Source organism: Dipodomys merriami, unplaced genomic scaffold (genome assembly GCF_024711535.1).
Source record: "Dipodomys merriami isolate MVZ:Mamm:240054 unplaced genomic scaffold, mDipMer1.0.p SCAF_1787, whole genome shotgun sequence".
Taxonomy (NCBI): domain Eukaryota; kingdom Metazoa; phylum Chordata; class Mammalia; order Rodentia; family Heteromyidae; genus Dipodomys; species Dipodomys merriami.
Window position 1 is genome coordinate 33,080 of NW_027203145.1, and position 22,146 is coordinate 55,225.

A 22,146-nucleotide genomic window follows, 5' to 3' on the forward strand; every position below is an offset into this window, starting at 1 on the left:
ACAAACAAGACCACACTAAAGCTACCAGCACAACTATGTTTATTGCAGCATTATTTACCATAGCTAAGATCTGGAACCAACCCAGATGCCCCTCAGTAGATGAATGGATCAAGAAAATGTGGTATATATACACAATGGAATTCTATGCCTCCATCAGAAAGAATGACATTGCCCCATTTGTTAGGAAATGGAAAAACTTGGAAAAAATTATATTAAGTGAAGTAAGCCAGTCCCAAAGAAACATAGGTCCCATGGTTTCCCTTATTTGTAATATCTAGTGTATGTATGAGTCAAGTGGAAATGGTCAGATAATGTGATGTCAGGAAAATGAACCCTTAGATGTGTATTTTAAGGTTTTTTCTTTCATGCATGTGTTTCTAACGCATTTATAAGATTATCTCTTTGTTGCTTTGTATGTCCCTCCCCCACAGTATAACCCCTGCTTTCACTATATTTGATGTCATTATAACTTGTGGAGGAGCGGGGAAAAACCAGTTGTTTAAGGATTCAGGTGGACCTGTTGCAACAATGAGAAGTACAAGTTGTCATGTCCAAAACGAGCTTTACAACGTCGGTGCGGCTGGTGTGGGGGAAGGGGGGAGAGGAGAAGGATTGGGAATGGGGGGGTGGGGGGAGGCTGGGAATGTATGTTCACAAATAAAATAAAATTAAATTAAAAAAAAAAGAGAAATGCAAATCAAAACAACATGGAGATGCCACCTCACCCCAGTTAGAATGGCCATAGGCAAGAACAATAATAACAGATGCTAGAGGGGATGTTTCCAGAAGGGAACCTACTTCATTGTTATTGGGAGTGTAAACTTGTTCAACCACTTTGGAAAGTTGTATGGAGGTTCCTCAAAAAACTCCTAGAGCTCTCCTATGACCCAGCAATCCCACTTTGGGGCATTTACCCAAATGATCACAAACAAGACCATACTAAATCTTCCAGCACAACTATGTTTATTACAGCATTATTTACCAGAGCTAAGATATGAAACCAATCCAGATGCCATTGAGTAGATGAATGGATCGAGAAAATGTGGTATATATACACAAAGGAATTCTTTGCCTCCATCAGAAAGAATAACAATGCTCCATTTGTTTGGAAATGGAAAGGCTTAGAAAAAATTATGTTAAGTGAAGTAATCCAGCCCCAAAGAAACATAGGTCCCATGTTTTCCCTTGTTCAAGTACCACTTCTGGTTTGCACACACATAGTCTATGTATGAGGGTACGTTCTCCATGTTAAACAAATAGGGTAGTACTCCCTATCTTAATGGGAAAGTTCCACAGTATAACCCTATGCCCACATTAGAGGGTGTACAATTTTCTTGGAGCTCATTAGTTTACCCAGGAGAAATATAAATATTCATAAATTTTGGAGCTAATTAGTAAATATCTGAATTAAAACTAGATCCTAGATGTTGTGTTATTACAAGTCAACATTGTATTATTGTTACATAAGAATCCTTCCCTACTTGCCAATGTGTAAGAGAAAATGAAAGAAAGGCATTAAAGCAAAATGCCTTATCTTTTTAGGAATTTAATCCTAGTGATGAGGGTAATGTCTGAACTCTTCCATTCAATAAAAGCTTGAATTTTATCAGAGCACTTCCTACATATAAGAATTTGTGGCAGTTTGAATGATAGGGTTATTTCATCATGGAGATATCACCAAAACACTGTTCTTACTGAACTTGTCTATACCTTTTTAGTTTTCAAATCCAAATAGCATATTTCCTTCAATATTTCTGTAACAGTTTTGAACTTTTCTTCCTGCAAATTCTTTCCTTTCTTTACTTCCGTACATCTGCGTTTATTACTTTCTTGTTTCCTTATATATCTCATTCTTCCAATCTTGTCCACACTGGTACTCACATTGTTCAGAATTGTGTCAGAACTTTCCCTTAACTCTTCCCTTTAATAATGCCCCCAATTTTATTATTCTTTTTCATATAAACTTTACAACTATCAGAGTTTTTTTTCTCCCTAAATCCATCATTTCCACCTGCAATCCCTATCACCAAGAATATCACTAACACAGTTGCCTGGCCAGAGATGTAGAACACTTTAGATTTCTTCTTACCCTTCTGCTCTCACCCATTAGTGAAGATGAATGATCAAGATTTTCTGAGTTTCTGTCACTAATATGATTTCTATGTACTTCTTTTTATGCCCCTGACACCAGCCTGTTTCATGTAATCATCACTGGTCACCTAAATTTAAGCAACCTTTTACAAAGTATGTTTTTCCCCATAGTCTTTTCTTATTGGCCCTTTCCATCACCAAATTACTTCTGCTTGTAAGCACACAGAGTGAAGGGCTCAGACACAAATTCTAGTATCATTATTTACTCATTAAATTGACTACTGGCCTTACATTTCTCATCTGTAAATGGATGTAATCTACCAGAAATCTTGAAGAATATATTTGTTGGCTTATAGAGCAAAAAAAAAAAAAAAAAAAGAAAAGAAAAGTGAAGAGTCCTTACATTTTCCCCCTTAGCTTACAAATAAGGAAAGTGTCAAATTCAGTGTGTTGGTATAGAGTCACAAATTTTTTCATGCAGAAATAAAAATAAATTTTCCTCCTGGCTCTAAGGACCGTGTCTTTTTAATGTAACTCCAGATATTTAAGTGGTATTATGAAATTGTGTCATGTCTTTACAGCTATATTGAAGAATATGTCATTGGAAAACATTGGTTATTGAATAGTGTCTTTATGAGAATGGTATTTGAACTAATCACACTAAGTTGAAAACTACATCTTAGTCCATCAAAATTTTTCTTATTGCTTTATTTGTTGCCAAGAGTTCTTAATAAATTTATACATAGATTTTCTCCAGTAAACTGGATGGAAACTAAAACTGATCATGGATTTCTGCCTAATGAGTGAAGTATGCTTCTTGAGGCATGTGTTGTTAACTTCTAGGGATATATAACTAAGCCAATGGCTATGTGGGTAGTTAAAGGCTTTCTCCTAAATTCCTAAGGCTAGAACAAACAAGATCATTTGTAACAGAAAGCACTCAGCTTATTATATTTTATCTATGTGGGATAATCAACATGTGCAAATAAGCAATTTTATTTATAAGAAAACAATAGTACCAAGAAATGTGAGTATATTTAGAGAGACTGAAAGAATAACATTAGGGTTTTTACTGTCTCACCTGTTTATGTGATTGTATTTCTTGGTATTGAGACTCTCCTCTTATTATTCTTATTGTATTAATCCAATGCTTTTTAGTACTATGTATTCAATGTGGGAAATCTGGCTTAAAAGATGTCTAAAAATTTTTCCTTTTTAATCATAACCTTGTCATTATCAGGCTACACTGTGGTCATCATCATCTTCATAAAAATTATTATTAGAATCATTAGTGCTAACTATTGAACATATGATACCTGTCTATGATTTTGCAATATTTGTATTATGATTAATAATTTTAATATTACCACTGTGCATGCATACATGTTAAAATTTTGAATAAATAAACAAAAAAAAAAACTAAGCCATATCAGGTAGCTTGACTATGTGCTTATAACAAATTATTCAATAGATTTTTGAGGCATTGCAAATTCCTAACCAGTATGAATTATCTTCCTCTCTCCCTGTCATTACACACGAATATTTAAGAGTTTGAACAGAATTTTTTCAAGTAATATACAAGAAACGTTACCACAATATAATGCGTATATCTAAAATTCCCTTGAAATTAATAAACTGTACTTTCTATTGAAATATTAGTTATTTTATACTAGGAAACTTTTCGAAAAATAGACAGCCTATCTTTGAAATAAAAAAAATAGTTGAATAAAGGTTTCAGAGGGAGTTCTGGGATGATGGCGGAGGAGAAGCTGGAGGCTAAACAAGCTCTCACATAGAAAGCAGTTTTTGTTCCAGTGAATAGTCCTAAGCCAGATAATCACACCAAGTGTGCCATCACAGGACATAGAGTTAGGCCAGAGAGGGAAAATCCAGGCAAGGAGACAGATCTGAGCACTTGCCAGCTGCTGTAGCTGAGGCAACAGCGGCGGCAGCTGTAGCCACCATACCGGCAAAATAGAGAGTCCCGAACAAAGGCCCTAGAGGCAGCAAGAACTGACAAGGAACAGACATCTTCATCCTGCAGTTTGCTCACCGACCAGAGAGGACACAGGAACCAAGATTCCGGCGTGAGCAGAAGCCTGACATCCTCACTCCTTCTCAGGGTTCAGAGGAAGGAAGGCCACCCCTCCCCTCGCCATTACCAGAGATCTCCATCTTTGATACTGACAAAGGCCTGGCTGAGCAGCTAGCTCTAACTCAGGCATTGGAAGAAAACAAGAGTAATTTAGTAGATCACAGGAACCTAATCTGACCTGATAGGCTCAGCTCCACCCAGGGAAAAGTCATCCAGAACAGGGTGCAAGCCCCAGGAGTGGATTTCTTCGCTGATTACACAGAGACAGAGGCTGTCCCTCCCTACAGCAGCCTGGAAAATCAATTGAAATACAGTAAACATAAATCCTGAAAAAGGCTTCCGGCTGGACTCTGTGAGTGACTCAGAAGCTAGCCCCTCAGGGAAAAGCTACTATTTGCTGAAAAGCCTCAACTCTACCCAGAACCTAGCCTCAACACAGCATCTCTAAAGTAGAGGAAACAGCCATCTCCCTCTTTTGTGATACTCAAAGCAGATCTCCCTCTGGGAGGAGGATCAAAAAATCCTGGGTAAGCAGAGCATTTTTCTCCCTGCTTTTACTAACCGACTTAAAAAAACCAACCAAGCCACAGCAAATTCAAACACCACAAGCAGACCAGAGACTCCAACTAGAGACAGGTTAAGGACACAAGGAAGATATAGGATTTTCCCATTCGCCCCAAAAAATCAAAGAACTTTATTGTACCTTTATTAAAAATTTTTTTCTAAAACTTTTTAAAAATTTGTAATATTGAACTTTTTTTGAAAAAAAAATTTCTATTAACTTTTTTCTTCCTCTTATAATTTTTATTTTAAAGGTATAAGTGTGTGCTTTTTTTCTTTTTTTTTTCTTTTTCGTTTAGCGCTACTGACCTTTTGATATTTTTTTCTTTCCTTCTCATTCTTTGAACCTTTTCTTCTCTTTTATTCTTTGCATGACTTAATTGCTCTTCTGCTCATCCTCAGATATACCCGTAGTTGATTATTAGATCTTATCCCCCATTGTGTACACATTTAATCCAGAAATGTATTACTCAATTTAAAACCTTTTAGACTTAAATTACTTAATAATAGTACTACCTCTTTATATTTATATAATATTTTAAGCATTTTTAAAGTTTCCCACATCTCCTTTTCATCCCTACCCTTATCTTATCCTATCTACATTCTTCTCTGAACATTACGTTTTTAAATTTGAATATTTTTTAAGTTTTAAAGTGTTTCACTTTTTAATTTTTAATATTTGTTCTTCTATTTTTGTCTCTTTTTATATCTTTATCTTCTTTTCTTTTCTCTCTCTCTACTATCATTCTATCCAACCTAGTTCCCACTTTCAGATTAAGAATTAGTTAAGTTAACTCACCCTCTGCCATTCCATATCCTTCTATCCCTATTTTTACCCACATCTCTCCAAACCTAATAATTTCTACTTTGCCAAAATCTTCTTTGTGGTTCATAACCCATTAATACATAGTTGTTTGATGTTGAATAGATATATCCATTGAACTAGAGTGTATCTGCAGACTTTGACTGAGCAACTACAGACGTTGGTTGATGCTTACCTTAAGATAGTGATCTAGCACAAAACTGGTGTTACTTTCATCCCAAATGGGCAGAGCAAGCAGGAAAAACACAAGAAAAATGGCAAGTCTGGGTATCTCAACTCCCACTCATGATAATCTGTAGACAGAACAGATAATAATCCAGAGGAGAGTTCCCAAAAAGCTCTACAAACACTACTGGTAAACATGGTAAATGAAAAGATTGAAAACCTACAAAGGACTCAGTATGAGCATGATTAGGAGAGAGAGGAGGCAAAAAAAGGCCAATACAGAAATATCATGAGCATGAGGAAGCTACTCAAAGATGATACAGAATTGCGTGAGCAGCTTGAGAGCACTCAAACAAAAATAAAGGAATGGTGTAAGCAGGCTGAGATCAGTCAAAGAGAGCTACAGGAATCGCATGAACGGGAGGAGGCTAATCAAAGAGTAATACAAGAATTGAGAGACCAGGATGAGAATACACAAAGATAATTAAGGCATTCATGGAAACCATAAGTGGTGAATTAAAAGAACTCAAGGAGTCCACAAAGGGAATACTGAATCTAACACAGAAGAAGGAATGGGAGTCCAAGGAAACCATAACCAATCAACTAAGTGATTTGAGAATAAACACTGAACACCGAATTAAGGAAGTAAAGAATTCCATACAAGATCTAATACAAAGCTCCAACAAAGAATTTGAAGCCATCAAAGCTGACCAACTAGAAATAAAAGAAAAAAAAACAAAGTAGAAAGTCTTGATAGTAGGTTAGAACTTGCAGAAGATTGAATCTCCAGGATTGAAGACAGCATGGATATTATGGAGAAAAAACATATAACCATCCAAGACAAATCCAAGAAATATGATAGATCTATTCAACATTTGGAAGACACCATCAGAAGGCCTAATCTGAGGATAATGGGTGTAGAGGAGCACTTAAAAACAAGTTAATGGTCTAGGAAATTTGTTTAACAGGATCCTAGCAGAGAACTTCCCAAACATGAAAAAAGATAGACCTATTCAGATACAATAAGTTTTAGGACTCCAAATAGACCAGACCAGAATAGGACATCCCACTGTCACATTATAATCCACAATGGATCAATTCAGACCAATGAAAAGATCCTTAAAGCTGTCAAGGAGAAAAGATGAATCACCGATAAGGGGAAACCAATTAGAATCACCTCAAATTTCTCATCAAAGACAATCAAAGCAAGAAGAACCTGGAATGATGTATGCCATGCACTACAGACAAACAACTATCAACCAAGAATACTGTACCCAGCTTACTCTCCTTCATAACCGAAGGTAAACTAAAAACCTTCCATACCAAAGAACAACTGAAACAATATATATCCACCAAACCAGCCCTACAAAAGATTCTTAATGATTTTCTACACAGAGAAAACCAACAAGACCGTAATAAAGGCCAAGAAATCAAACCCAAACTGAGCATCCAAGAACCATAGGAAGAACCCAGTTGCTGCAGCCCCCAAGAAGGTGCACAAAATGGCAGAAACTCCCAAATACCTCTCAGTTCTATCTGTCAACATTAACGGACTTAACTCTCCAATTAAGCAACATAGACTGCCCAGATGCATTAAAAAGCAACATCCTTCTATCTATTCCCTTCAGGAGTCACATCTTGCCCATAAAAACAACATTTTTAACATGAAAGGCTGGAACCAAAGCAAACAGCCCCCATAAACAGGCGGGAGTTGCAATCCTAATATCAGGTAAAATAGACTTCAAATTAAAATTAGTAAGAAGTGATAAAGAAGGTCACTACATACTAATAATTAAGGGATCTCTCCTCCATGAGAATATTACAATTGTAAATACCTATTCAAACAAAGGAGCACCCAAATTTATCCAAGAAACACTACTTTTCCTCATATCCCACAAAGATCCACAGACATTAATTGTTGGGGACTTTAACACACCAATTTCCCCACTAGATAGATCAACTCGAGAATTGGCAGATCTAATCAACTTCATAGATCAACCAGTTTTAACAGACATCTACTGAATATTTCACCCAGCAGCATAAGAATGCACATTTTTCTCAGCAACACATGGAACATTTTCCAAAATAGTCCACATTTTAGGCCACAAAGCAAACTTGTCCAAATTCAAAAGCATTGAACTTATACCTCTCAGACTACAAGGGAATAAAATTAGAACTCACCACCAAAAGCCACCAAAGAAAGTCCTGTAACACATGGAGGCTGAACAACACACTGCTGAATCACGAGTGGGTCATGGAAGATATTAGAAAGGAAATTCAAATGTTCATGATATTCAACAAAAATGAACACACAAATTACCAGCTCCTCTGGGACACAGCAAAGGCAGTACTCAGGGGCAATTTTATAGCTCTGAGTTCCTACATCAACAAAGTGGAAAGATCTGAAACCAACAGTTTAATAAGGCATCTGACCCTCCTTAAATAAGAGCAGCAATATAAGCGCCAATCCAGTAGAAGGACAGAAATTATTAAAATTAAATCAGAATTAAATGAATTAGAATCCACAAAAAAACCATAGAAAGTATCAACAATAAAAGACTTGGTTCTTCTAAAAAATTAACAAAATTGACAGACCCTTAGCAAACCTTATCAGAAAAAGAAGAGAACAACCCAAAAAAATAAACTCAGAAATTAGAATAGAAACATCACCGGAGAAACAACCAAGATTCAGAACATTATAAGAGAATACTTCTCAAAACTTTATATTAATAAATTTGAGAACTTGGCAGAAATTGACCTTTTCCTGGCAAATATTGACATGCTGAAACCAAACCAAGATGAGTTAAATCATTTTAACAGGCCCATATCAAGTATTGACATAGAAACAGCAATAAGAGTCCTCCCATCTAAGAAAAGTCCAGGACCAGATGGTTTTATGGCAGAATTCTACAAGGCATTCAAAGCACAGCTCACACAAATACTCCTCCAACTCTTCAATGAAATTGAACGAGAAAGTGCACAACCGAACTCATTCTATGAAGCCATCATAACCCTCATCCCAAAAACAGGCAGGGACTCATCAAAGAAAGAGAACTATAGACCCCACCTTGCAAATCTTTCTTGGTTTCTTTCCTTCCTTCCTTTTTAGTGCTGGGGATTGAACCCAGGGCCCTGTGCATATTAAGGAAGTTCCATAATACCAAGCAATATGGTCATTTCAATCGCTCCAATTTCACTCTTCAATTAACTGGTACCTTGCTCCTGATACTTTACGTTCTTGATCATAATATTTAGAGATTATTGAACTTCATAAGATTTTCTTCATTTTACAGAATATTTGTATTCTCCCTTCCTATGTATCAAGATACTGAGCAATAAGGATTTTCTTGAACTCCCCAGGCAGAGTTCATGGCTCACCATCAGGTTTTATTTTACCATGTATATCATTATATTATTACATTTATAGTAACAACTCACTTAAATAATTGTTTCTCTTCTTCAGTCTACTGGTAGATCCATGTCCAATCCTAGCTTTTATATAAACAGGAATAGAATTTTTCTCGTCTTATTTTCCACTTTTTGACATGGTGCAAATTTTCCTGATCGTGTAGAATTGTTTTTATCCATGAATATTTTTTCAGGACATTTCTGCATATTGTGCATAATACACTAAAGAGATTTCCAGCCAAAGAAAACAACTCAGAATTCTAGAGATTAATGACTGTACTCTGGGTTCTTGTGCACTTGGCACTGGATTTGGCATCTCAGTGTTACAGCAATATATATATATATATATATATATATATATATATATATATATATATATATATATATATATATATATATATTGAAAGTTGCTTTCTTTTTGGTTTCCCATTTTCAGCTATATGAAGCATTTAAGGTGCATAGCAAGTTAACCATGGAAATATTAGCTGGTAATCTTTTTAAAAATATTTTTATTGTAAAGAAACTGTAGAGGGGTTACAGGGTTCAGTTACAGCATGGTAATGAGTACATTTCCTGTCGAGCATTGTTACCCCATCCTCTGTTTTCCCCCTACATTCCCTTCCCTCCTTACTTCCCCAACTCCTCCTTCCCCCTACCCTGAAGTTGTGAAGTTAGTTTGCAACACAGTTTATTGTACTTCTCATTGTTACAATTGGTCAACCTGTATCCTTGTTTCAGCATTTTGTTGTTTCCCTTCCCCTTCCCAAATTAGAAAAATGTGTATACATGATGTAGAGAACTGGAATCAAATGCAGTGACAACAGAGGATATGTGAGCTAGTAATCTTTAACTTTCAAATTCAAAAACAAAAATAAGCAATGAATGATAAAATTTGTTCATAAGGGAACCCCCAGCCTTCCGTTTGATACTCTGATTCTTCCATTAAAATAAAATATTGTTAGAATCAAGTTCTGATCCAGGCTAAAATGCTAATACACGTGGAAATGATGACGTTGAGTTGGTATTAGTTAAATATGCCTTCCTATTAATGAAATAACATGGAAAATGTTTTTACAAAAACTGGATGATAGTAAGAGGGATTTTCGACAAAAGCATTATAATGGATAAGGTGTGTAAAAGTGACAAAACTGGAACTTTATGCTGGGAAAAATATAAACTTTATGGGGAGGATTAACGTACTGTTTTAGATGAGCCAAGTTAAGATAGATCATTATGTAACAAGAAATTTTGTATTTGGTTCTTTCTAACAACTAGCAGATACTTATCTATTTATAAAAAATAAATACTAGAATGAAAAATCCAAATGAACTTTAATGGTGCATTTAATATTTTGGAGACAACAAAATTTTCAGTGTTAGGGACAGTTTAATTAATTATGGAATTTATAAGCACTGGACTCCCATGCAATCATTGTAAGTGATGTTCTTAGAACAGTATGAAATTTCTAAGGATAGGAAATATATGAATGATATAATGAGATGAAAAGTCAACTTATAAAGTAGGCTCACACCTGTATCTTACCTACTCACAAGGATGAGATTTGAGTATGACGGTTCAAAGCCAGCCCCCAGAGGAATATCCATTTGACCACCAAAATGACAGAAATGGGCCTGTAGCTAGTGCTGTGGGGGAAAAAAAGCAGAGAACAATGTGTAGGCCCTGGATTCAAGCTCCAGTTTGGGCAATAAACAAATGAATAATCAAACAAATATATGACCCCAAATTTTAGGAAAATATGCATATGCATATATGCATGGCAAAGGGGTCTAACCGTGGTGTTCCAGTGTTTATATTGTGGAGTTCCAGGATGGGAACATCACAAACATTTAATTAAAGGAAATCAAATGTAACAATATGTTGGAAATGATCTGTACAACTTTGGAGGGATTGAGAGAATGAAGGAAAGAGGAAGAAAAATGAGAGAGAGGGTAACAAGTTAGATAAGAAATGTTATCACTACCTTACTTATGTAACTGTAACCCCTCTGTACATCACCTTGACAATAATATTAAAATAAAAAATAAAAACAAAACAAAAGCTTTTATTTATATCATTATATTTAAAAGTATACTTTAAAAGAGTTATAGGCATGTTTTAAATTTCTAATGCGTTGCCCCACTCTACTGGAGTATACTGGAATATGGGGAGAATTACTTACACATGAATCTATGAGTAAGGACCGTAAAAGAATTCCATAAAGAAATGTCAACATGGGCCAAAGGGTCCTACCCATAATACCTTCCTTCTATAGCAAATCCACATAATTTAATCATTTAAATACAAATGATGAACCAACGTCTCCATTTGTAGAAATACATACTTGTGACAAGGATGGAAAAGGCACTGAGACCCAAAGTGAATGATGCACAATTTTAAGGAAGATTCTATAGATAAAGGAATGTGTCCCACACACTTCCAACTGTAAATCTGGGAAAGTCAGTCATCTTTGCCATACTAATAAAAACCACAAAAAAGCTAACTGTGGGATTCAAAAAGATTGCATGAGAACAAGTGTTCATTGTGACAGCACAGTAACTTCAGTGCAAATTACTATGTCTCTCTTTCCTTGCCTTATTCCCACCTCATTCTTGAATTCTGAAGGTGATATTCTGGGGAGCCAGTTCCCTTTGGTCCAGTAATTAATGAAAGTGAACAGGTGAATGGAGATACAATTTCTTCACATAGTTCTTAGTTTCTCATTTTTTATTAAGCTTATGGAGAAATAATGGGATTGCAAAGCACAAGAAAGTCTTAACTTTTCCACTAACTTCTAAAATGTCTGCTGTAAGAACAACAAAATTAACGAAAGAAAAATCTTAGAAACCATATAAAGATATTTGTGTTGTATTGATACCAGGAGAAATTGAAATGTCACATATAAATATCAAATTACATTTACAAAGCACAAACTCTAATTCTTCACTGAGCTAATGTGATAATTACAAATTTATATTTTCCAACAAAATCACCATTGAGAATACCACAGTCAATTTCAATCACAGAAGCAAAGCTGCAATGAACTGCTAAAATTTTTACCTATTCTTTCCTGGAGTTGAGAGGGTTGATTCTGCTGATGTTGACTGTTTGATCCTCTTCCTCCTCACAAATAAGTGTGCCTATCTAGAACAATTTATACCTATATCTTAACTTCATGGGTGTCTAGCCTTTCTGGTTGGATCTTCAGTCTGAGTACCACCTACGGAGCATATATAGTTTATGAACATGGACCATTCCTTAACAAACTAAAACATGCTCTAAAACAGTTCTAACAGAAACATCTGTGATAATGGAAATATTCTATATATGCATTGTCTAACAGACTAGCCACTGGCAATATGTGGCTAATGAATCGTAAATGTGAATAGTGTCTGAAAAATTAATCCTTCCAATTTCAGTTAAATGAAATTTTAAATAATAAGATTCATCTACTCACTTTTAACTGAACAGCTCAGTTTCCAAATAAGGAAGCTGAAGATCTCACAAAGATGATGATAAAATATAATCCAAGTGAAGAATTTTCCATTAGATACTAACTGAATGCCTGTGAATTATCTGAGTTTTCCTGTCTTATAGAATTCAGCCATCGCTCACCTAGATTGACAGCTGGGAGGAAAGGGGTGGGAGATAAACACAAGCTACTTGGGATACTGAAAATTGCTCCTTGAAGATGAGGGTTATGCATGAATCTTTTCTATATTTAGTAGACAGCAAAGTGTGTGGAATCCTGAAGGTAGAAAAATAATGATTGTATTTCAATCAAACAGGTGCTCTTTTTTTTATCAAAATGGGAGAGAAGTCAGACAGGTCAATTCTATAAATATACCAACAATATAGAGAAAATTTGCTACATTCTATTCCATGATAGGCCCTGGCATAAACGTTGGCACACTGTACATACTCTGTAAATATTCACACACTAAAAAACAGAAATGTAATCTTTTATTACTTTTAAAATACATAGAATATCTTCATAATATATATTTGTAGGCCTATTTTTTCCTTAATTTCTTCCACACCTACATTAAGAAATGCCTCTAAGAAAAAAGTTTTTAGATGTGTTAAATTTGAATTCCATCTATTTATTTTGTTGAATTGTATTCTAGATAGGACTGAGGGCTTAGGGCTAGAAAAATAATAAGTATTCTCAACAAATTGTCATGCCTCCTTTTTAAGGGGAACTAAACGTTTATTAGGAGAAATATATATTGGTCTTAGTAGCTAGGAACATTCAAGAAACAAAAGAAAAAAAAACAATTCCACGGCAGACTCAAGTGTTTGCATATCTTCAAGTGAACACTAGCTGATCTATATTCCACAGTATATTTGCAAGCTTTTTCTAAGCTATTGTCATTCTCCAGAGTAAAGTTCAAGAATGCCTATTTGCTCATTAGAAAGATCAAATTTGCTCAAACTCAGAACCCATTGTTTGTATAGGCTTCACATGGCTATCTGTACTTCACTCAGTGGCACTGAGGGATGGGAGCTACACTTGTAATATATAAATATACACATACACATATCTCACTGGCTTTCACTATTACTGTAAAAATTAAGTCCTTTTTGTCTCTGACTCAAGAGCATCATAAATCGTCTAGCATCCATTAAAGTGTGACAAGTTCATTATTAATTTGCAAGTAGGTTAAATCTCTAGCATCACACAATTCTAAATACTCATATGAAGAAAAATATATACCTAGAGTTTTGGTGTGCTTCTATATTACGAAGCTCTCAATTTTCATCTTATTTGCCCGGAGGAGGCAAAAATGCTTGATAGGAAATGTACTCATTACCTTGTCACGTAACTGTAACCCCTTTGTACAGTATTCTTACAATCAAAAATGTATTGATTTGCATTTTTTTTATGGCTAGGGATGTTGAACATTTCTTCATGTGTCTATTGGCCATCCTTCTTTCTTCTTCAGATAAGTTTCTCTTTTAGTCTTTCTCCCACTTATTTATTGGGCAGTTGTTTCTTTGAGGATTTGTTGTTGGGTGGTTTAATTTTTTGAGTTCCAAGTATATTTTAGATATGAGACCCTTGTCCGTGGTATGGCTAGTAAAGATCTTCTCCCAATCCGTGGGCTTTCTATTGATCTTGCTAGCTATGTCATTTGAACTGCAGAAGCTCTGCAACTTTATGCAATCCCTTTTGTCCAACCTTTCTTTGATTTGTTGTGTTTCCGGGTCTCTATTCAGAAAATTTCGGCCTGAACCAAGGAGACCTAGGGTTTCTCCTATTCCATCCTGGAATGTTTTCAGAGTGTCTGCTTTGAGTTCAAGGTCTTTGATCCATTTGGAGTTGATTCTGGTGCAGGGTGACAACATTGAGATGTCATCTCACTCCAGTTAGAACGGCAAAAGTCAAGAACTCTAACAACAACAGATGCTGGAGGGGATGTGGACAGAAAGGAACCTTACTTCATTGTTGGTGGGAATGTAAACTCGTTCAACCACTTTGGAAAGCAGTATGGAGGTTCCTCAAAAGACTTCACATAGAACTCCCCTATGACCCAGCAATCCCACTTTTGGGCATTTACCCAAATGTTTACAAACAAGACCACACTAAACTACCAGCACAACTATGTTTGTTGCAGCATTATTTACCATAGCTAAGATATGGAACCAACCCAGATGCCCCTCAGTAGATGAATGGATCAAGAAAATGTGGTATATATACACAATGGAATTCTATGCCTCCATCAGAAAGAATGAAATTTCCCCATTTGTTAGGAAATGGAAAAACTTGGAAAAAATTATATTAAGTGAAGTAAGCCAGGTCCAAAGAAACATAGGTCCCATGGTTTCCCTTATTTGTAATATCTAGTATATGTATGAGTCAAGCGGAAAAGGTCAGATAATGTGACGTCAGGAAAATGAACCCTTAGATGTGTATTTTAATGTTTTTTTCTTTCATGCATGTGTTTCTAACGCATTTATAAGATTATCTCTTTGTTGCTTTGTATATCCCTCCCCCACAGTATAACCCCTGCTTTCAATATATTTGATGTCAGTATAACTTGTGGAGGAGATGGGGAAAAAACAGTTGTTTAAGAATACAGGTAGACCTGTTGCAACAATGAGAAGTACAAGTTGTCATGTCCAAAACTAGCTTTACAACGTCGGTGTGGAGGGGGGGAAGGAGAAGGATTGGGATTGGGGGGAGGGGAGAGGCTGGGAAGGGATGTGAAAGGTAAACAAAGGAGGAGACTGCAATGCTTGGTAAGAAATGTACGCATTATCCTGCCCACGTAATTGTAATTCCTCTGTACAGTATATTCACAAATAAAATAAAATTAAATTTAAAAAAATGTACAAAAAGGAAAAAAAAGAAATTGGACGTCACATATTTCCATTAAAACTAAATTTAAGGCCTGTAATTCTACAGGTTTTTAAGGACCAAATAAGTTGTGGATATGCTCCAAGGCCTTTACGAAAAGCTAATGGAGAGAGATACAAAAGTGGCAGTAGGTAGGTGACCAGAGCATAATTATGTAGCTTTACTTCACTGTTACCATAGCAGGAGTGCAAATCAATATGATTGTTCGTAGTTACAGGACCAGAAGACATACTGGAAACTGACATCAATGAAGGGTCATTCATTATAGGAAAACATAAATCAGAATGCACCAAAGGTTGCAAACAACAGTGTCCAAAAAAGCATCACAGAATGGGATAAAGTTATTGCACGCATATATTTGATAAGTGGTTCACATCAAGAATATATAATGGCTTACTTCACTTAATATAATGTTTTTCCAGGTCTTCCCATTTCCTAACAAATGGGGCAATGTCATTTTTTTCTGATGGAGGCATAGAATTCCATTGTGTATGTATACCACATTTTCTTGATCCATTCATCTACTGAGGGGCATCTGGGTTGGTTCCATATCTTAGCTATGGTAAATAATGCTGCAATAAACAGAATTGTGCTGGTAGCTTTAGTGTGGTCCTGTTTGTGATCATTTGGGTAAATGCCCAAAAGTGGGATTGCTGGGTTATAGGGGAGCTCTATGTGGAGTCTTCTGAGGAACCCCCATACTACTTTCCAAAGTGGTTGAACAACTTTACATGCCCACCAACAATGCAGTGAAGTTCCCTTCTGCCGACATCCCCTCCATCATCTGTTGTTCTTAAGAGTTCTTGATTATAGCCATTGTAACTGGGATGAGGTGGTATCTCAATGCTGGTATGATTTGCACTACTTTTAAGGCTAGACAGGTTGAACATTTCTTCATGTGTGTATTGGCCATCCTTCTTTCCTCTTCAGAGAAGTTTCTCTTTAAGTTTTTAGCCCACTTATTTTCGGGCAGTTGTTGCTTTGAGGATTTGTTGTTGGGGATTTAATTTTGAGTTCCAGGTATATTTTAGATAGGAGACCCTTGTCTGTTATATGCCTAATGCAGATCTTCTCCCAATCTGTGGGCTTTCAATCGATCTTGCTAGGTATGTCCTTTGCCATACAGAAGCTCTGCAGTTTCATGCAATCCCATTTGTCCAAACTTTCTTTGATTTCTTGTGTTTCTGGGTCTCTATTAAGAAAATGTCGCCCTGTGCCAAGGAGGCCTAGGGTTTCTCTGATTGCATCCTGTAATGTTTTCAGGGTGTCTGGTTTGACTCCGAGGTCTTTGTTCCATTTGGAGTTGGTTCTGGTGCAGGGTGATACATAAGGATCTAGCTTAATTTTCTGCAAGTAGTTAACCAATTTTGCTAGCACCATTTACTGAAGAGACTGTCTTTCTTCCATTCTATTTTTTTAGCTCCCTTATCTAAATTTAGATGGCTATAGGTCTGTAGGTTCATTTCTGGGTTTTCAATTCTATTCCATTGGTCCTGAGGTCTATTCTTGTTCCAGTACCAACTTGTTTTGATTATTGTGGCTTTGTAGTGGAGTTTGAAATTTGGTATTAATATTTCTCCAGCACTGTTCTTTCTGTTGAGGACCATTTTAGCTATTCAGGGTCTTTTATTGTTCCATATGAATTTTAGGATAGCCTCTTCTATTTCCTTGAAGAATGAGGATGGAATATTGGTAGGTATTGGATTGAATTTGTAGATAGCCTGGGGAATTATTGCCATTTTCAGGATTTTGATCTTTCCAATCCAGGTGTATGGGAGTTTTTGCCACTTTCTAAGTTCTCTTTTGATTTCCCTTTTCAGGTTTTTAAAATTTTCATCATCGAGGTCCTTCACTTCTTTGGTTAAGTTAATTCCTAGGTATTATATTTTTTGTGGGGCTATTATTAATGGTGTTCCTTTCCTTATTTCAGCCATGCTTTTCTCATTGTTGGCATTCAGAAAGCCATTGATTTTTGATGGTTGATTTTATACCCTGCTACTTTGCCAAAGTTTTGAATCAGCTTGAGTAATTTGGGAGTAGAGTCTGTGGGATTCTTTAATTATAAGAACATGTCATCTGCAAAGAGGGAAAGTTTTACTTCTTTTTTACGTAATTGGATCCCTTTTATATCTGCATCTTATCTTATTACTGTAGCTGGGCATTCTAATACTAGATTCGGTGCTGTCCCTCAGCTCTTTAGCTCAAGGCTAGTTCTCTACAACTTGAGCCACAGTGCCACTTCTGGCGTTTTTCTTTTTGCTTAGGTGGTGCTGAGGAATCGATCCGAGGGCCTCATGCATGCAAGGAAAGCCCTCTACCATTGAGCCTCCTCCCAGCACCTCTTTTCTCTTTCTAACAGGATTTGCTAAGGATCTGTCAATTTGTTAATTTTTGAAGAACCACTTCTGTTTTTTTGATTATTTCTATGTTATTATGGATACTAATTCATTTAATTTTGATTTAATTTTAATTATTTCTTTCCATCTAATGGATTGGGGTTTATCCTGCGGCTCTTTTTCAAGAAGGCTCAGATGTCTCATTAAATTGTTGGTGTCAGATCTCTCCAATTTGTTGATGTAGGTATTCAGAGCTATAAACTTGCCTCTGAGTACTGTCTTCCCTGTGTCCCAGAGGAGCTGGTAATTTCTGTGTTCATTTTGTTGAATATTATGAAAATTTTAATTTTGTTTCTGATCTCTTCCATGACCCACTTATGATTCAACGATGTGTTCTTGGTGGTTTTGGTGTTCAGTTCTAATTTTATTCCCTTGTGGTCTGAAAGAATGCAAGGTATAACTTCAATGTTTTTGAATTTGGACAAGTGTGCTTTTTGACCTAAAAATGTGGTCTATTTTGGAAAAAGTTCCAAATGCTGCTGAGAAAAACGTGTATTCTGATACTGCTGGGTATAATATTAAATCTAGGTGATCTATGCAGTTGTTTATATCTGCGGTTTCTCTGTTGAGTTTTTGCCGAGTTCATCTATCTATTGGTGGAAGTGATGTGTTAAAGTCCCCAACAATTAATGTCTTTGGATCTATGTGAGATTTGAGAGAAAGTAGTGTTTCTTGCATAAATTTGGGTACTCCATTGTTTTGTGAATAGAGATTTAGAATTTTAATATCCTCCTGAAGGAGAGATCCCTTTATTAGTATGTAGTGACTTTCTTTATCTCTTCTCACTAATTTTAATTTGAAATCTATTTTATCTGATATTAGGATTGCAACTCCTGCCTCTTTTCGGGGGCTGTTTGCTTGGTAGATTTTGTTCCAGCCTTTCACTTTCAAAATGGGTTTGTTTTTATGGTCCAGGTGTCAGTCCTGAAGGGAGCAGATGGAAGGATCTTTCTTTTTAATCCAACTAGACAGTCTATGTTGCTTAATTGGAGAGTTAAATCTGTTAATGTTGGGAGATTGGACTGAGAGATATTTGGGAGTTCCTGCCATTTAATCCACCTTCTTGAGGGCTGCGCCAAATGGGTTCTTCCTATGGTTCTTGGATTCTCAGTTTGGGTGTGGTTTCTTGGCCTTTATTGTGGTCCTGTTGGTTTTCTCTGTGTAGGACATCTTTAAGTATCTTTTGTAAGGCTGGTTTGGTAGAGATATGTTGTTTCACTTTTTCTTTTGTATGGAAGGTTTTTATTTGACCTTCAGTTATGAAGGAGAGTATAGCTGGGTACAGTATGCTTGGTTGATAGTTGTTTGTCTTTAGGGCACGGCCTACATCAATCCAGGCTCTTCTTGCTTTAATTGTCTCAGTTGAGAAATCTGAGGTGATTCTAATTGGTTTCCCTTATAGGTGATTGATCTTTTCTCCTTGACAACTTTGAGGATCTTTTCCTTGGTCTGAATTGATCCTGTGGGGTTTATAAGGTGGTGATACGATGTCCTGTTCTGGTCTGGTCTATTTGGGGTTCTAAAAGCTTCTTGTATTTGAATAGACCTATCATTTTGCATGTTTGGGAAGTTTTCTGCTAGGATCCCATGAAACAATTTTCCTAGACCATAAACTTCTGTTTCTAGGTGCTCCTCTACACCTGTTATCTTCAGATTAGGCCTTATGATGGTGTCTTCCAAATGTTGAATAGGTCTATCATATTTCTTGGATTTGTCTTAGATAGTTGTATGTCTTTCTCTATAATATCTAAGCTGTCTCCAATTCCCGAATTTTGATCTTCTGCATGGTTTAACCTACTGTCAAGAATTTCTCTTTTGTTTTTTTAGTTCTTTTGCTTTTAATTGCTTGGATTTGATGGCTTCAAATTCTTTGTTGGAGTTTTGTTTTAGATCTCGTATGAGTTTCTTTACTTCCTTAATTTGGTGTTCAGTGTTCATTCTCAAATCACTTAGTTGATTGGTTATGGTTTCCTTGGAATCTAATTCCTTCTGCTGGGTTCCATACAGTATTCCCTTTCTGGTCTCCCTGACTTCTTTCAGCTGGCTTTTAATGGATTCTATGAATGCCTCTATTTAGTATGAAAGTAATACCAGCTTTGTGCTAGAACACTATTTTAAGGCAAGCATCAACCAACGTCCTGTAGTTGTACAGACAAAAGTCTGCAGATACAATATATTTCAACAGATACAATCTATTGAATGTCAAACAACTATGTATTAATGGGCTATGAACAGCAAAGTAGAATTTGGCAAACCAGAAACTACTAGGTTTAGGGAGAAATGTGGGGAAAAATAGGATCCGAGAGATGTAGAAAGGTAAAAAGAGAGTAAAATTAACTAAGTCCTAAACTTAAAGAGGGAAATGGATTGGACAAAAGGATAGAAGAAAGAGAAGAGTAAAAAAGAGACAAGAAAAAATGGAAAAACAAAAATTTAAATTTAAAAAGTGAAACACAAAAATTATGCAAGCTTATTAAAGTAATATTGAGAGAAAAATGTGGGTAGGATGAGAGGAGGGGAGGAGTAGAAAGGAGATATGAAAAACTAAAAATAAAAATACTTAAAATATTATATACATATAAAGAGATAATACTGTTATTACGGAATTTAACCCTAAGAGATTTTGAATTAAGTAATAAATTTCTGGATTATGTGTGTACACAACGAGGGATAAGGTCTAATAATCAATGACAGGTATATCTGAAGATGAGCAGAACAGCAATTTAGTCACTCAAAAAAAGAATGAAAGAGAAAAAAAAAATAAAAAGAATGAGAAAGAAAGAAAAATGACCAAAAGTTCAGTAGAAATAAAATAAAAATTTAAAAGAACATACACATGCATATTCACCTAAAATAAAAATTATAAGAGGAAAAAAAGATTAATAGAATATATTTTTTAAATTAATAATAAAAATAGGTATAAAAGTAGGGTTCTTTGATTTTTACAGGGGGGGGGGGGTTGAACGGCAAGATCCTGTATCTCCCTTTTGTCCATAACCAATCACTTGGTGGAGTCTCTTTTTTGCTTGTGGTGTTTGGTTTTCCTGTGGCTTGATTGGTTTCTTAAATCAGTTTGTTTGAGCAAGCAGAAAAATGCTCTACTTTACCCAGAATTTTGTAATCCTCCTCCCAGGCTAGTTCAGTGGGAGGGAGATCTGTTTTGAGTGTCACAAAGAGGAAGATGGCTGTTTCCTCTAGTTTGGAGATGCTGTGATGAGGCTAGGTTCTGGGTAGAGTTGAGGCCTTTCAGCAAACAGTATCTTTTCCTTGAGGGGCTAGCTTCTGAGACATTCACAGAGCCCAGCATAGAGCCATTCTCAAGGTTTATGTTTACTGAATTTCAATTGATTATCTAGGCTGCTTTAGCCTCTGTCTCTGTGTACCCAGTGAAGAAAGACACTCCTTTAGGGGAAGAGTTTTCACTGCCTGGGCTGAGTGACTTCTCCTCCGTGGAACAGAGTCTTGGTTCCTTTGAAGTCTCTGGTCTGCATTCTGTAGGATGAAGATATCTGCTCCTTGTCATTTCTTACTGGTGTTGAGTAGAATCTACTAGCTTGCTGTGTCTGGCACCTTTGTCCAGGATTCTCTGTGTTGTAGGTATGGAGGCAGCGGCTCACCACCACAGCCGCAGCTACCAGCAAGTGCTCAGACCTGTGTCCTTGCCTGGATTTTCCCTCTCTGGCTAACTCTCTGTACTGTGATGGCACACTTGGTGAATTCTCCAGCCTAGGACTGTTCACTGGAACAATAAAACTGCTTTCTATGCGAGAGCTTGTTTAGCCTCCAGCTTTTCTCCGCCATTTTCCCGGAACTACTCCTCTTTTTTTTCTCTCCAGTATATTTTTTGTTTTGGAACAAGTGTCATGGACTGTCCAATCATTCAACAGGAAGCTTATTCCATTAATTTAATAGAAAAGGAATACAGCCTTCCTGCATCTCAAGGCAACTTTGAGTATAATGTTAATGTGATAATTCACATCATTGTATTTTCAAAGTCCTTTTGATAATTTTTTGTTAAACCATTCATTAAAGAGGTTCCAAATAGCAAGAATAAAAAACAATATTTTGCTTTCTAAGAATGTTTTAAAAGCTAGTAATGCAAGAAAACACCTTCTATTTTTCCAAGATTCCACGGTGAAGAATTTCTCTTTTATCATAGCCCTTACCACTGACCCCCTCACTGCAAACTTGTAGCTTTATTCCGTTTTATTGTTCCAGATTTCATTTTGATACTATCATCTGTAATCTC